General features: G+C 46.0%; 1 protein-coding gene and 1 pseudogene across 1 annotated transcript in view; one reads left to right on the forward strand and one right to left on the reverse strand.

Moving 5' to 3' along the window:
* The window catches only part of MYO1D (myosin ID), a 273264-nt gene that overhangs the window by 221934 nt on the left and 36735 nt on the right, over nucleotides 1-14595 (forward strand). The window lies entirely within an intron of this gene.
* LOC138994527 (coiled-coil domain-containing protein 28A pseudogene) lies at nucleotides 10980-11687 on the reverse strand (annotated as a pseudogene).

Raw genomic sequence — 14595 nt, forward strand, 5'->3', positions numbered from 1 at the left:
GCATATAAACTACTCTCTTAAGAAGCTTGACTAAGGTGAGATGAGGGAAAGCAGCAGCTAGAAGGGCACTGGCATTGTGGACAGCTTATTTTAATTCAAGGAAATTTTTGTGGCTGGTGGGGAGAAAAGAATGGGTGAGCTTTTGGGTCTTTTATTTCTTGGGGGAGACCTGAACATGCTTATAGGCTGAGGAAAAAGCAGGTAGCCAGTGGAGGAAAGACTTAAAATATTCACTCCACTCACTCAAGAAATATTCATTGAGTGCCAGCAGTGTGCCAGGTACTGTACCAGGGAGTGAGCATGGCAGAGCTCCTGTGGCAGGGCTTTCATCCTAGTGGGAATATAGGAGAGAGAGAAAGGACAGTGGGCTTCCACCCAAGAGGAGATGTAACCTCGTGCTGATTACTGCCTTCTTAGGAAGAGCAGAATATTTAAATGTTTGTCTAGGTCAAACATAATTATGGAAGTAAGACTGCTGGGGAAAAGCGCCACATGCATTCCAGTGCCTCCTGGGTGTGTGTGTGTCTGTCTCACATGGAGAAGAGTACTAGTAAAGCTGGAGGTGTCCAGTATGTAGTTGCCAAAAACATTTCTCTCCCGTGATTCATACAAGGTGGTGCCTTTAGGATATATTGAGGTGGACAAAGGGCGTGGTTGAGTCCCTGTCTAGCCAGTTAGCCTGAGCTTCTCTAGTTTTTTGTGAGTCATTTCCCCTTTTTTGTGTGGTTTTCTTAACATATTCTGCATAAGACTAGCTGTTACATGCACATGGCAATAAAACATGTGATCTGAGCATGGGCTACATGTTGATTTTTAATCTACTTCATAAATTGTATTAATGTTCATTCCGAATCCACATTTTCACAGGCCCCCACCCCCAGAAGTCATTTATTTCCAGATATCGGCAGCTCCGCGTTTAGTTCCGGAGAATAAAATATCTTCAGTGTCAGAGACTACAGAAGACCTCATTTGTAACTCTAGATTAATTCTATTCCACAGATGTTCTTAAGAAATGGCTGTGAATTAGATGAAAAGATTATTTTTAAATTACTTTACTTTGATTATGTCTGTTCCTTGTATTGTAAGCTATCCCCAAGTATTTTTAGAGGTAGGCAGAGTATAGTCACAAGTAAGTTTTCTAATTACTTAGAAAACAAATTTTTAAAGACTGAAAACGTTGGACTCTGAGTTGGTGAGCTGCTCGTTTTTAATGATGCAGTATTATGGAGGCCTTGCTAATCCTCTGATATTAACTGAAAAGTTTTGCTTTAATCTTTGCCAGAGGTTAGATCACGAGACAAAAATCACAAAAAAAATAACCAAAAATCATAACTTTGGACTAGAAACATTTTTATATTGAATATTGCTTCAAGTTAATCAGTGCTGAAAGCTCAGAAAATCATTTTGTTTTCATGGTACTTGTAAATAGACTTGATATAACATAGATAATGAGCTTTAAATTAAATTATTTATATGTAAGTATTCGCTACCACAGAATCCTGAGTTAGGCACCTTTTTGTGGATTCAGTCCTTTTCCCAGGGTTTCCACACTGCATTTTCACCTCACAATTCCCCTGGAAGGTAGATAATGGAGGTAACAGTATCCTTCGTGTGACAGATGAGGAAACTGAAGCATTTGGATGAAGGAGACTTGCCCCAAGTGATAGAGATAGTAGACGCCTGCATATATCACAGACCTGCCACCAAAGAGTTCATAGTCCAGGGCAGAAGCAAATGAGCAGTAAGATAAATCTCATTCCCACCAGCAGAAGTTTCACACCACTACACGCAGAGCTTCATCCAGTGGGAAGGTCCGCGCATGCTCTGCCTGAGACCCTCCTAACATTCGCAGAAGGTGGCCCCGGGGGCACCGCTCACTGCCCATCTTTACATGGTAGTGTTTATAGCCATAAAATTCATGCAGTTTGTGGAGAGAGAGAGAGAGAGAGAGAGAGAGAGAGAGAGAGAGAGAGAGAGAGAGAAAGAAAGAGAGAAAGAAAGAGAGAAATAAAAAGTGATAACAGCCCTGGCCATTCTGCTCTATTGGTTGGAGCATCATCCCATACACCAAAAAGATGGTGGGTTCGAGTCCTGGTCAGGGCACATACTTAGGTTTCGGGTTTAATCTGTGGTTGGGGTACGTGTATAGGAGGAACCAATCAAAATATTCTCTCTCTCTCTCTCTCTCTCTCTCTCTCTCTCTCTCTCTTTCTCTCTCTCTCTCGTCTCGTTCAGAAAGGCAGCTTAACCTAGCTGGCTTAGCTCTGTGCTTGAACCAGGAGGTCATGGGTTTGATTTCTGGTTAGGGTACATGCCTGGGTTAAGGGCTCAATCCCCACTGTGGGGCCTGCAGGAGGCAGCCAATCAATGATTCTCTGTCATCATTGTTGTTTCTATCTCTCTCTCCCTCTCCCTTCTCTGAAATCAATAAAAATATATTTTTTTAAAAAAAGAAAAGAAAGGCAGCTTAGCTTCCCACTGGTCCTGGGGTGCACGTTTCTTCCCCACAGGACAGAGTGTCAGAGTCAGCGAGCTGCTGAGAGCCTCTTGCTGGGCCCAGACAGATCCTGCCCTGGCCGTCACTTCTTCCTAGGCCCCTTCCTCATTTCCCTCTTCTCCCGTTCGCACCTGGATATTCTAGAGGGCAAGCTTTGGGCCAACACCACATTCCCTCCGTTTGGGGCTCAGTACAAGCTCCAGCAATGATTGCTGTTCATCAGCGTTACGAACAGAGTAAGAGGGGCTTTTAAACGAGGCTGTCCAGATGCAGGCTGTAAGCTTCCCTCCCCTGGAGATGGAAGACCACAGCTGAGACCAGATGTTCACCTGGGATGTCCGAGACCTAGAAGGTGCTGGTGGGTTGGAAAGAGAATCATGGAAGGCTTGGTCCAAGCATCTGTGATTCTAAGGCAGCGGAAGTCACCTGGATGCCTCTGGACACAGGAGGTAGGACGCGGTGGCCCCTATGCAGTGTGGGAAAGCGCGGCATTCATTTAAGTCACCTCATTGCTTTGCCCTGCACACTCCTTAGCTGTTAAATTGGGATAAAAATAGCTGCCTCGTGGGCTTTTCCTGTAGGTTAATTTAAATCATGAAACAGAATGTAAAATGCCTGGTACAGTGTGTGTCAGGTGCTAAGTAACTGAAGGGTACAGTTACGGACTCACTGACTAACAGGTGCCGTAACAAGTACAAAGAAGGCTGATGGCTGCTGCGCGTGCGATGCGTTCCTCCTTTCTGACTGGTCTAGGTCAGGGGTAGGGAACGCCCGACCCGAGGGCCATATAAAGCCTAAGAAATCATTGGGTCTGGCCCTGCCAAGGCGCTAGGGGTGAGTTAATTCAATGTTTGAACAAATATAACTGGCTAATTTTTAAGGTGATAATTTCATATGGCCCACAAATGATGTTATAAATATCCAAATGGCCCTTGGATAGAGGGCCTTGGCAGAGAAAAGGTTCCCCACCCCGGGTCTAGATGATGCTCACAAAATAAGCAGATATCACTTTGAACTTGCATTGGGGCATTGCTGATCTGTCCAGTAAACCTTAAGGTTTTATAGGATATGAACGACAGTGGAATTTGGCGTCCTCTCTTGGGGTCTCTCCTAAAAGGCAGGAGAACTCATTTGTCCGTCTGTGAATGTACAAAGATTTGGGGAAGCAGTAGGTTCTCTTTAAACAGGATCCCTGGCAGTGATCTCCCCAAAAATCCTTTGTCTGCTGCTCTAGGAAGGGCGCTGGAAAGCAGCCAGCGTGTCGGAATTTAAAAGACCGCCGGTACAGATCAGAGATGTGTGCTAAAAATACTAAAACCCAGGATTCATCTGCAGGCAGAAGAGACTCTGTATGCCCCCTGCTTCTGGATTTGCTGGAGCCGCGATGGCTCTGTGTTATTTGGGGATGACAGTGATTACGGAGCCAGGGTGCTCCTGGGCAAAGACAGACAGAGCTCAGAGCTTAGGCAGAGGGATGGTTTCCATGGCAATAACATCAGCATCTGAATGACTTCCTGTCACAACAAGTTGGTGATTTAATGAGTTCATTACTGAATTTCAAAGGAAAACCCGAGAGTGGGTGAGCTACTGTTCAGCCCTCAGAGTGTTCTAAGTCCACAGTGGACAGCCAGCTTCTTTAGTGCAGCATAGGGATGGGTACGTGCTCACAGCCGGCTGTCACAGGGCAGCCTGGGGACGCGGGGCAGGCGGGTCAAAGGAAGGGAATCCGCTGACTCTGCACCACCTGGTGTGTGAAGGCCTCGGTTCCTGTTTGCTAGGAGTCTCCACCATACGCCTGCCCTATTGAGACCCAATGAGATTCATTGTCACCGCAGTCCCGCCCAACGCTGCGGATGCATACCCCCAAGTACCCCAGGTCCTTTAAAAAAAAAACCCAGAAAAGAGAAACATCTTAAATTCTATTAGTGTAAAACAGAAGCAAAGGGGGAAAGGATGTCAGCCTACTTCTGTTCTCCAGTGTAGAGCAGAGAGACACTTATTATGGAACCAAAAAAATCACCTGGCTGTTAGAACATCAGCCCATGCACTGAAAGGTCACGGGTTCAATTCCAGGTCAAGGGCACGGACTTGGGTTGCAGGCTCAATCCCTGGCCCAATTGGGTTGCATGCGGGAGGCAACCAATCAGTGTTTCTCTCTCTCCTCTTCCCTCCTGCCCTTCCTCCCTTCTACTCTCTAAAAAAAGCAATGGAAAAAATATCCTTGGGTGAGAATGTTTTTAAAAAATCATCTGGACACGTTCGGAAAAAAAGATGTCATTTACATGGGTGATTGCATGGGTAAAATTTGAGCTGAGAGGTTCTGTACCACAATAAGACTGTATAACAACTAACTTTTCCCACCTCGCTGTCAATGTTCATGAGAATCTGCCGCCTGCCCAGCAGAGTAATAGAGCCTTAGTCTGATCAGTTACCCAGGGGCCAGACAGGGGCAGGAGAGAGGCAGTGGTCACCATTCTTCAGAGCAGCTCATGAGTAGGAAGTGGAGTGATGTTCCTCCCGTTTTCCAGATGGGAAACTGGGACCCAGAGATGCTTGTCCCTTGCCGCCAGCAGCCACGGCTGGTAAGCGGCGAGTCAGGATTTCAGCTCAGTGCCCTCTGGCTCCTCCGCCCACGTCACTGTCCAGTCTGCCTAAGGAGAGGGGCACACTCCAAGCCACAGGTGCTGGGGAGGAAGGGTCAGGAGAGGGGGGCTCCGTGAGGGCGCGTGGCAGGTGGGCACATTCCTCGCTCCTCCATTGACCCCATGCAGGTGCTGGAACGCAGGTGGGCCAGGTCTGTGCTCACTTACAAGGAAGAGAGGAAACTCAGAGAAGGAAAAGTCACAGAGAGCTCAAAGTACTCATGTTTATCCTCTATCAGATATTTTACCAGATCAACTAATGAGGTAGGAAATCTGGCTAATTTGCATACGCATTTATATAGGATGGGGCAAACGTAGATTTATAGTTGTATGTGAAACTTGGGTTTTATTCTTATATTATTACTTATTATTGTGTTATTCTCCATAGGAACGACTGTAAACCTACTTTTGTCCCACCCTGTATATGTACATGTGTGTATATAGACACATATGCGTAGGAGGTCAGGGTTGGGGGGCGGGGAGTGGGCACGTGCCAGTGTTGCTCCTTTTCGGCCTTAATAAAGGGAAGGAAAAGTAATTGCTGATGCTAGGAAGCCTCTGAAGAGTATGTCATTGAGTCTCATTTTCTCCATGTGAATGTACTGACTTTGAGAATTGCCATCTGGCGTGTTTTCCTGGGACCCGGGAGAGCTGCCGGCCTTTGTTTTTCTAAACCTAATCAGTAAGATGCACTGGGGACAAGACAAGAGAAAGGTTGCTAGTATTTGCTAAGAGCATTGCCCACGATGTGGCTAATAACGAAATTTCTCCCTACTCAGTCGTCCTCATGTTTGGATATAAACTCTAAAATATAAATTTTTTTAAATATATTTTATTGATTTTTTTACAGAGAGGAAGGGAGAGGGATAGAGAGTTAGAAACATCGATGATGAGAGAGAAACATCGATCAGCTGCCTCCTGCACACCCCCTACTGGGGATGCGCCCGCAACCAAGGTACATGCCCTTGACCGGAATCAAACCCAGGACCCTTCAGTCCGCAGGCCGACGCTCTATCCACTGAGCCAAACCGGTTAGGGCTAAATTTTTTAAATATATCACTGAAAAGGAAAAAGAAGACTGAACCAAATATATATATATATATATATATATATATATATATATATATATATATATATATATAATTCTGTTTGTGTAAGATTATTTGTGGGTGTTAAAGAACTTAGAAAAAAAGAGATTTATTTCTACAGATGTATAGGGATAGCTTTGGAATATTAAAAAGTTGCAGAGTAGCCCTAGCCAGTTTTGCTCAGTGGATAGAGCATCAGCCCTCGGACTCAAGGGTCCCAGGTTTGATTCCAGTCAAGGGCACATACCTTGTTACAGGCTCGATCCCTGGCCCTGGTCGGGGCGTGTGGAGGCAACCAATTAATGTGTCTCTCTCACATTGATGTTTCTCTCTGTCTCATTCCCTTCCACGCTCTCTAAAAATCAATGGGAAAATATCCTCAGGTGAGGATTAACAAAAGTAAATACATTTTTTTAAAAGTTGCAGAGAAAAAAAAAAATCCATCGTTTCATTAAGTTATGCGTACATTTTGGATAGTACTTTTTTTTAAAGGCCAGTGTTCTTATTTTTTAAAAAAATAAGCAAGGCCTTACTGCTAGCGAGGGCGCCTGGAGTGATGCAGTGTGGCAGCCTTTATCTTTAAAACCACTCTCACCGGGTTCGCAGACATGTGGATTATAAATAATCACTGGAGTGGAGCTCAAGATCTCTGGCTCCCAAGTCCTGCCGCCCTGTCTTGGATACCCTGGGTTAGGACACTCTCGACCTCTGAGGTCACAGGGCGTTTCCCACAGGCCTCTCCCTGGGTTGATCACTGACTGAGCTTAGGATCGGGGCCGGGGCGGGGAGAGGGGGGCGGCATTTAGAAAGCAGCCATTCCTTCTCGTGCTCACACTGCTGGCTCTCTCTGAGCATCACCTCCCACGGGGCCTGCAAATGCATTTTCCAAATGCTGCCAGGTGTGAACCTCATGCTGCCTTTGCTCTTTAGATGCCCCTTCCCGCAAAGCACACGTGTCTGAACCTGTGCGTCAGTAAAGTGCTAATAAACAGACGGGGCCACCGCTGAAGCAGGGCCTGACCTGCGTCACAGAGACGCAGCGTGCCTGTCCCGGGTCACGCGGCGGGAAGCAGGCAGCGGGGCAGGTCTGCACACGCACGCACGCAGGGAAGGTAAGGACCAGAGCCACCTGCCAGGCTCGGGGGCCCAGGGGAACAGAAGTGCTTTAGTCTGGATACAAGAGGAAAAATCTCTTCTTTTCCCTGGGGAGATGTTACTCTACTGCTGACCCCAGTAGTAGGGCCAGCGGTTGCTTAGCAGGTGCATTTCTTACTCTTTGCCCCTCTGCTGGGCATCTTTATATAAAGATGGGTAACACATGAGGCAAGCAGGCAGATGCCATCGGGAATGGTCAGTGCTGTGATAGGAGTGAGCAGGCAGCTGTGGGAGCTCCCAGGAGGAACAGCGGCCCAGTGGGAAGGGCAGGGCAGTCTTCAGAGCCAGGGGAAGCGTCCTGGAAGAGATAGCGCTCAGGAAACCCAGAAGGGGGCAGGAAGGGGAATGAGCCAGGCTGAAGGCAGGGGAGAAAGAGACCGTCTTCTAGAAAAGCAGGGCATGCTGAAGCCAGGTCAGGGCACTCTGAGAGTCGAGTACCGCTGCCTGTGAGGTGGGAGGGGCTGCGGAGGAGACTGCCCTGAACAGAGGGTTAAAGTGATGACAAGGGGCCAACAATAGGCAGGGGCCAAGTGCCTTCAGATGCCGGGTAGGTAATAGCAGTGTGCCCAGGTGCAGGGGATCTGCCACCTGCCGGGGACCCTGCTAAGCCTGTTGACATGCATGTATTCTCCCATCCATCTGCGTATTCTCTCGGAACTAAAACTGGGCCAGAGACTCTCTGATTTGCCCTAGCTGGCTTGGCTCAGTGGATAGAGGTCAGCCTGCGGACTGAAGGGTTCTGGGTTCAATTCCGGCCAAGGGCACATGCCCAGGTTGTGGGCTTAATTCCCAGTGGGGGGTGGGAGGGCATACAAGAGGCAGCCAATCAATGGTTCTGTCTCATCATTGATGTTTCTATCTCTCTTCCTTTCTCTTCCTCTCTGAAACCAATAAAAATATTTTTTTAAAAGACTCTCTGATTCTATAGACTATCTATAATAATCTATAATAATCTATAATAATAAAAGCATAATATGCAAATCGACCAAACAGTCATCCGGGCGTCCTTCCAGACGACCTTCTGGATGAAGCTGGGCTGCAGCCGCAGGATCAAAGCAACCACTGAGACTGCGAGGGGGCGATTGAGGCAGCTGCCACAGCTGTGAAGGCCTACTCTTACACGAATTTCATGCATCGGGCCTCTAGTCTGTGTATAAAGAGCTTTATTGGAATACTAGAAGCCCAATGCACAAAATTAATGCAAGAGTAGGCCTTCCTTCCCTCGGCTGCCGGCACCGGCTTCCCTCTGGCACCCGGGACCCAGGCTTCCCTCTGGCCTCCAGCAGGCACCTGGGACCTGGGCTTCCCTCACAGCCCCGGCTTCGTCCAGAAGTGTAATTAGCATATTACACTTTTATTATTATTATAGACTAGAGGCCTGTTGCACGAAGAGATTCGTGCAATAGGCCTTCCTTTCCCCTGGCTGCCGGCACCGGTTTTCCTTCGGCACCCAGGACCCAGGTCTTCGTGGCTCTGGTTGGAGACTTCAGTCTTTGCAGCTCCGGACGGAGCCTTCAGTCTTCGCTCCGCCACTTCGCCCCTACGTATGCAAATTAACTGCCATCTTTGTTGGGTTAATTTGCATGCTCTCCTGATTGGCTGGTGAGCGTAACGGATGGACGGTTAATTTACGTGTTTGTCTATTAGGTAAGATAATTCACATACCATACAATTCACCCATGTAAAGCCTACAATTCAGTGGTATTTAGTATAGTCAGAGTTGTGTGATCATCACCACAATCAACCTAGAACATTCTCATCACCCCAAAGAAAAACCTCACACCCTTTAGCAGTCACCCCTCCACCACCATTCCCTTTAAACTGCTACTCAGCTAATCTCCTTTCTGTCATATATATGTGCCTATTCTGGACAATTCACATAATGGAATCATATCATATGTGGTCCTCTGTGACTGGCATCTCTCACTTAGCTCAATATTCTCAAGGTTCATCTAAGTCATAGTAGGTATCCATAATTCATTCCTTTTTACTGCCAAATAATATTCCATTATGGGTTCATGCAGCATTTTGTTTATCTCTTTGTCAGCTGATGAACATTTGGGTTGTTTCTGAGTTGGGCTACTATGAGTAATGCTACAGTGAACATTCATGTATAAGTTTTTATGTGGACTTGTTTTCATTCTTCTTGGATATATTCCTAGGACTGAAATTGCTGGCTCATATGGTAACTCCATGTTTAACTCTTTGAGGGGCTGCCAGATTATTTTCCAATTTCTCTGATCCTTGCTACTAATAGTTGTTATCTGCCTTTTTTAGTATAGTCAGCCCAGTTGGTATGAAGTGGTATCTCCTTGTGGTTTTGATTTTTAGCTCCCCGATGATGAACGATGTAGAGCATCTTGTCATGTGTTTATTGGCTATTTTTATATCTTCAAAAAATGCCTATTTAGATCCTTTGCCAGTTTTCTTAGTTGTGTTGTGTTTTTATTGCATTCTAAGAGGTATCAGATATATGATTTGCAAATATTTCTCCCATTCTGTGGCTTAGCTTTTCATGTTCTTGATGGTGTTCTTGGAAGTTCAAAAGTTTTTAATCTTGAAGTCCAATGTATCTATTCAATTTTTCTTTTGTTTCTTGTGCTTCGGTTTAGAGATCAGTTGAACTTGATCCTGGGACTTATGGATAGGCACTGAAGGGATTCAAGTTGTAGAATGACTTAAGATATGTTTTTTTTTTTTTTAATCAAACTAATGCATGGGTTGGCTGATAATGGCTCCCAAAGGCATGTCCATATTCTAATCCCTAGAGCCAGTGAATGTTACTTATTTGGAGAAAAGGTCTTTGTGGATATCATTAAATTAAGGTTCTTGCAATTAGGAGATTCTCCTGGATTATCCAGGTGAGTCCTCACGGCCACCACACGTGCGCTTAGAGGAGAGGGAAAGGCAAAGGGAGGTTTGACACACAGAGAAGGCGGTGGAGGGAGAGCTTGGAGGAATGCAGCCACCAGACACTGGAAGCAGCCGGGAACCCGAGAGCCTCTGAGTCTTTTTTTTTTTTTTTTAATCAAATGGAGAAAGTTTATAATGAAAAGATAAACAACATGCTTCTGCTACTGCTTTGGACATTATCTATTGACCTTTGACTATAAGGGATGATGGTTTATTTAGCTGCCTTTAGTCTCTCCCTCCCTCCCAATTATTGTTAGTTTTTTCATTATTGATGATTTACTGGTTACTTAAAAAAATCACTTTATTAGAAATAGCAAATTTCACAAATATTAATATAACACATTGATAACGCTGGCCATTGGAAAACACATCAGTGTGTGTACTGAGTGTCCAACGTAAACAGAAGCTGGGATGCCGCCCAAGCATCTCCAACGTGGGACCAACAGCAGAAGAAATTAGCTGCGCTCAGGAAGGATGAACCCCTCAGCCCGTCCACAGCACGGAGCACCGTGCATAACCCAGAAGGCAACAGTAACCCGTGTGTCACGGTCCTGACGAAGCCTCTGACCAGGGCCAGCCTCCGGTGACGGTGAAGTACGGCCAGTCACGCGTGCTGAAGGCAGCATGTGAAAACAGCCGTGGCATTTGCGCTTCATGACTTTCATTCCTCGTCGTGGGAGATGACTCTGCTATGGGTTCAGCTGGGAAAGTAAAGAATGCTGCTTTTCTTCAAACCACAGGGAAGCCACTGCGTTTCATTTCAGCTGCTAGAAGTACTGGGAGCATCTTATGCACCTGCCAGACGGAGCTTTTGCCGGGATGGATTCTGTTCTTCTAAACCCGACGGAAGCCTCGCCAGACAGAGGCTCTAGCTGTTTCCCTCGTATCCTCAGGAAGTTCCTCTGACTCCCCACAGAGCTCCAGGTTCAAGCGAGCTCATTTCTCCTGCTTTCCCCGAACATGCTCCATCTGCTCGGTGGAAGGTTCCCTTCCGACGCTTGAAGTTTTCCAGAGTGGAAATCGTCCACAAGGCCCAGCAGCCCCGCCCCCTCCGGACCCCCCCAGACCTCAGTGTGAAGGGAATGCTGAGCACCTTTTCCAGCTCCACCCCGAGGCTTCTTTTCTCTCCTCACTCCTTTTTGCTTTGGTCACTGGAGTTGACTGTGATGCTGGATTTGAAAAGCCTGTCTTTTGACTCACTGGAATGGCCTTTTGGGGGGCATTAGCAGCCTGCGTAGAGTGGGCACTGAAAGTCGTAGGACTCCCTCCTCCTCACCTTCCACTCCTCCATTGCTTTAAGTTCTTTGTTGCACCAGGCCAGCTTCTTACGACCTGAGGAAGGAGGGGATCGGTCCTCTTCCTCAACCTGCCATGCTTCCTCTCCTCCCCCATCCCCCAGGCTCCGTGCCACCACAGCTCCCTGTACTTACCTACTATCGGTTACTTTTCCAACGCAAAATACTGCATCATCAGATCTAAGGTGCCATCTATTTTAAGATGCCCTGTTATTTTATATTCCACTAAGGCAGTGGTTCTCAACCTTCCTAATGCCGCGACCCTTTAATACAGTTCCTCATGTTGTGGTGACCCCCAACCATAAAATTATTTTCGTTGCTACTTCATAACTGTAATGTTGCTACTGTTATGAATCGTAATGTAAATATCTGATATGCAGGATGTATTTTCATTGTTACAAATTAAAAATAATTAAAGCATAGTGATTAATCACAAAAACAATATGTAATTATATATGTGTTTTCCAATGGTCTTAGGCGACCCCTGTGAAAGGGTCGTTCGACCCCCAAAGGGGTCGCGACCCACAGGTTGAGAACCACTGCGCTAAGAGAAAACACACTGCCAATTATATTATTAGAGTATCATCAAGAGTGAGGAGCGCCCTAGCTGGTTTGGCTCAGTGGGTAGAGCGTCAGCCTGCGGACTGAAGGGTCATGGGTTCAATTCCAGTCAAGGACACATGCCAGGGTTTCGGGCTCAATCCCCAGTAGTGGGTGTGCAAGAGGCAGCCAATCAATGATTCTTTCTCATCATTAATGTTTCCATCTCTCTCTCCTTCTCCCTTCCTCTCTGAAATCAATAAAAATATTTTTTTTTTAAAAGTAAGAAGCATCCCAGTTTCAAAGATATTAAAGGATTTTTTAAAATGTGAGCTTAGAATCAGTGAAATAATAAAAAAAAAAAAATTTATGCCCCATCAACTTCAGTTGCCATCTTGTGAGTCACCCCTAAGCGGAATAAATATACGTGCCCCTTGAACTTCCCCCAACTCTCGCTTTTTTTTTTTACATTGTTAATATTTACATTGTTTTATACTTTGATGATTGACTCTAAATCAAAACCAGTAACTAGCATTTCTGTTACTATAATTTTATAAACTTGGTTTCCTTCAGAGCCGACAGTATGGGAGGATTACATTTTCTTCTCTATGGATGCATTGTTTTCTCTGGGGACCCCTTTAGGGCTATATGACCTCTGTTGCAAGTATTCAGCTCTTCCATTATGGCACAAAAGCATCCAGAGACAATATGTAAATAAATGGATATGGCTGTGTTCCAATAAAACTTTATTTACAAAAGCAGGCAGTAAGCCAGATTTAGGCCTTAGTTTCCCATCCCCTGGTCCAGAAGAATAAATTCTGACCCTCCTATCTTAGAATACAATCAAGATTTCAATTTGAAAGGTTTTGAATAATCTAAATTTAAAGTGACTGTGGACATGCATGGGTCACACAAGATAATTTAAACACCTGAAAATCTAAAAATCTTGAGATGCGGTTAATAGGGATTATCTCAGGACCCCAGGAGGAAACCAGCTGCTAAGTTGCACCCGTGTGTGTTTCTCCATTCCTTGGGTAAATCAACTAAGACAGAACAGAGAAATGTCTTTCATGCGGCCGCACATTTCTGGGTCAAAGGTGGCCTTTCAACCTCAAAAATAGAATCCTTCCCAACCTCCACTTCCTGCTGACAAGAAGTGTGTTCCCCCCTTCGATTTCTAACTGTGAAAGGATGCAATTCATGGGACTTTATTCCAAACCACCAACATGAAACCCTGGGCAATGAAGCTTCAAGGAGTCGGTAACAATTGCTAGAATACTCCCAGTGTTTAAGGGTGTCAAGTGGAAAAGTCTACAGATCAGACCAGATCCGATTCCAAGAAACAATCCAAACCTCAGGATGAAATACATACTGCCTAATATTTTCTTATTCATACTCTCATTTTTTTCCGCCTTACATGTAATTCTGAGAATAGTAATTCTAGTGTGGTTCTAATAAATTGGCCTTCCCTTTAGAACTAGCCGTTTGAAAATCAAGGAAATTCAGTCAGCACATAAGTAAGCCTCATCACTCATTTAACCCAAACAGCCCTATTAATGGGTCATTTTAATATCTAAACTACTAGGAACCCACTCTATCCAGCTGTAACACTAAAAGCCCCTTCAGAGCTTTAACTGATCTTCTTTTGTTTTCCCTCATCCAGAGATGACTGGTGACTTCTCGCTGGCTCACTTTCTTCTAGCCCTAGGAACTAACAGAATCAGAGTCTGTAGCCCTTGGACCCGTAACTCTTTCCTGCTCCCTTGTCTCTCAATATGTTCTGCCTCATGACTTTGAGTACCAACACTCTCCTCAGGAATAGAGTTAAGTATGAGAAAAGTATGTCCTTCTCCCTCAGATTGCTACAGTCTTGTTTCTGTAGGGAAGACACTCTGAGATCTTCAAAGATATTACCTAATTGTTCCTGTGTTGTCTGTCAATCCTCCTATATAATAAAAGGGTAATATGCAAATAGACTGGACGGCAGAACAACTGAACAGCCAATCGAAGTGTAATATGATAATGATATGCTAAGGCTGCTCAACTGCTTGCTATGACGTGGACTGACCACCAGGGGGCAGATGCTCCAACCGGTAGGTTAGCTTGCTGCTGGGGTCTGGCTGATCAGGACTGAGCAAGATGAGCCGGACATGCCCTGGAGCCCTCCCGCGGTCCCTCCTCGGCCCAGTCGTGCACTGGTGGGGTCCCTCACCTTGGCCTGCACCCTCTCGCAATCCAGAACCCCTCAGGCAATGTTGGAGAGCCGGTTTCAGCCTGATCCCACAGGCCACTCCCCTTGGGAGGGCACCAGACATGGGGCTCATGGCTGGTGAGCGCTGCTGCGGTAGTGTGAGCCTCTCCCGATCGGGAGTGATTGGGCATGAGCCCACGGCAGGCACAGTGAGGCCAGGATGAACGGGAGCAGCAGGTAGGAGCTGCAGGCGGCGTTGGACTGCGGGTTTGGG

The sequence above is a fragment of the Myotis yumanensis genome, unplaced genomic scaffold (genome assembly GCF_028538775.1).
Source record: "Myotis yumanensis isolate MYYU_CA2020_CCGP unplaced genomic scaffold, mMyoYum1.0.hap1 SCAF_16, whole genome shotgun sequence".
In the NCBI taxonomy this organism is placed as follows: domain Eukaryota; kingdom Metazoa; phylum Chordata; class Mammalia; order Chiroptera; family Vespertilionidae; genus Myotis; species Myotis yumanensis.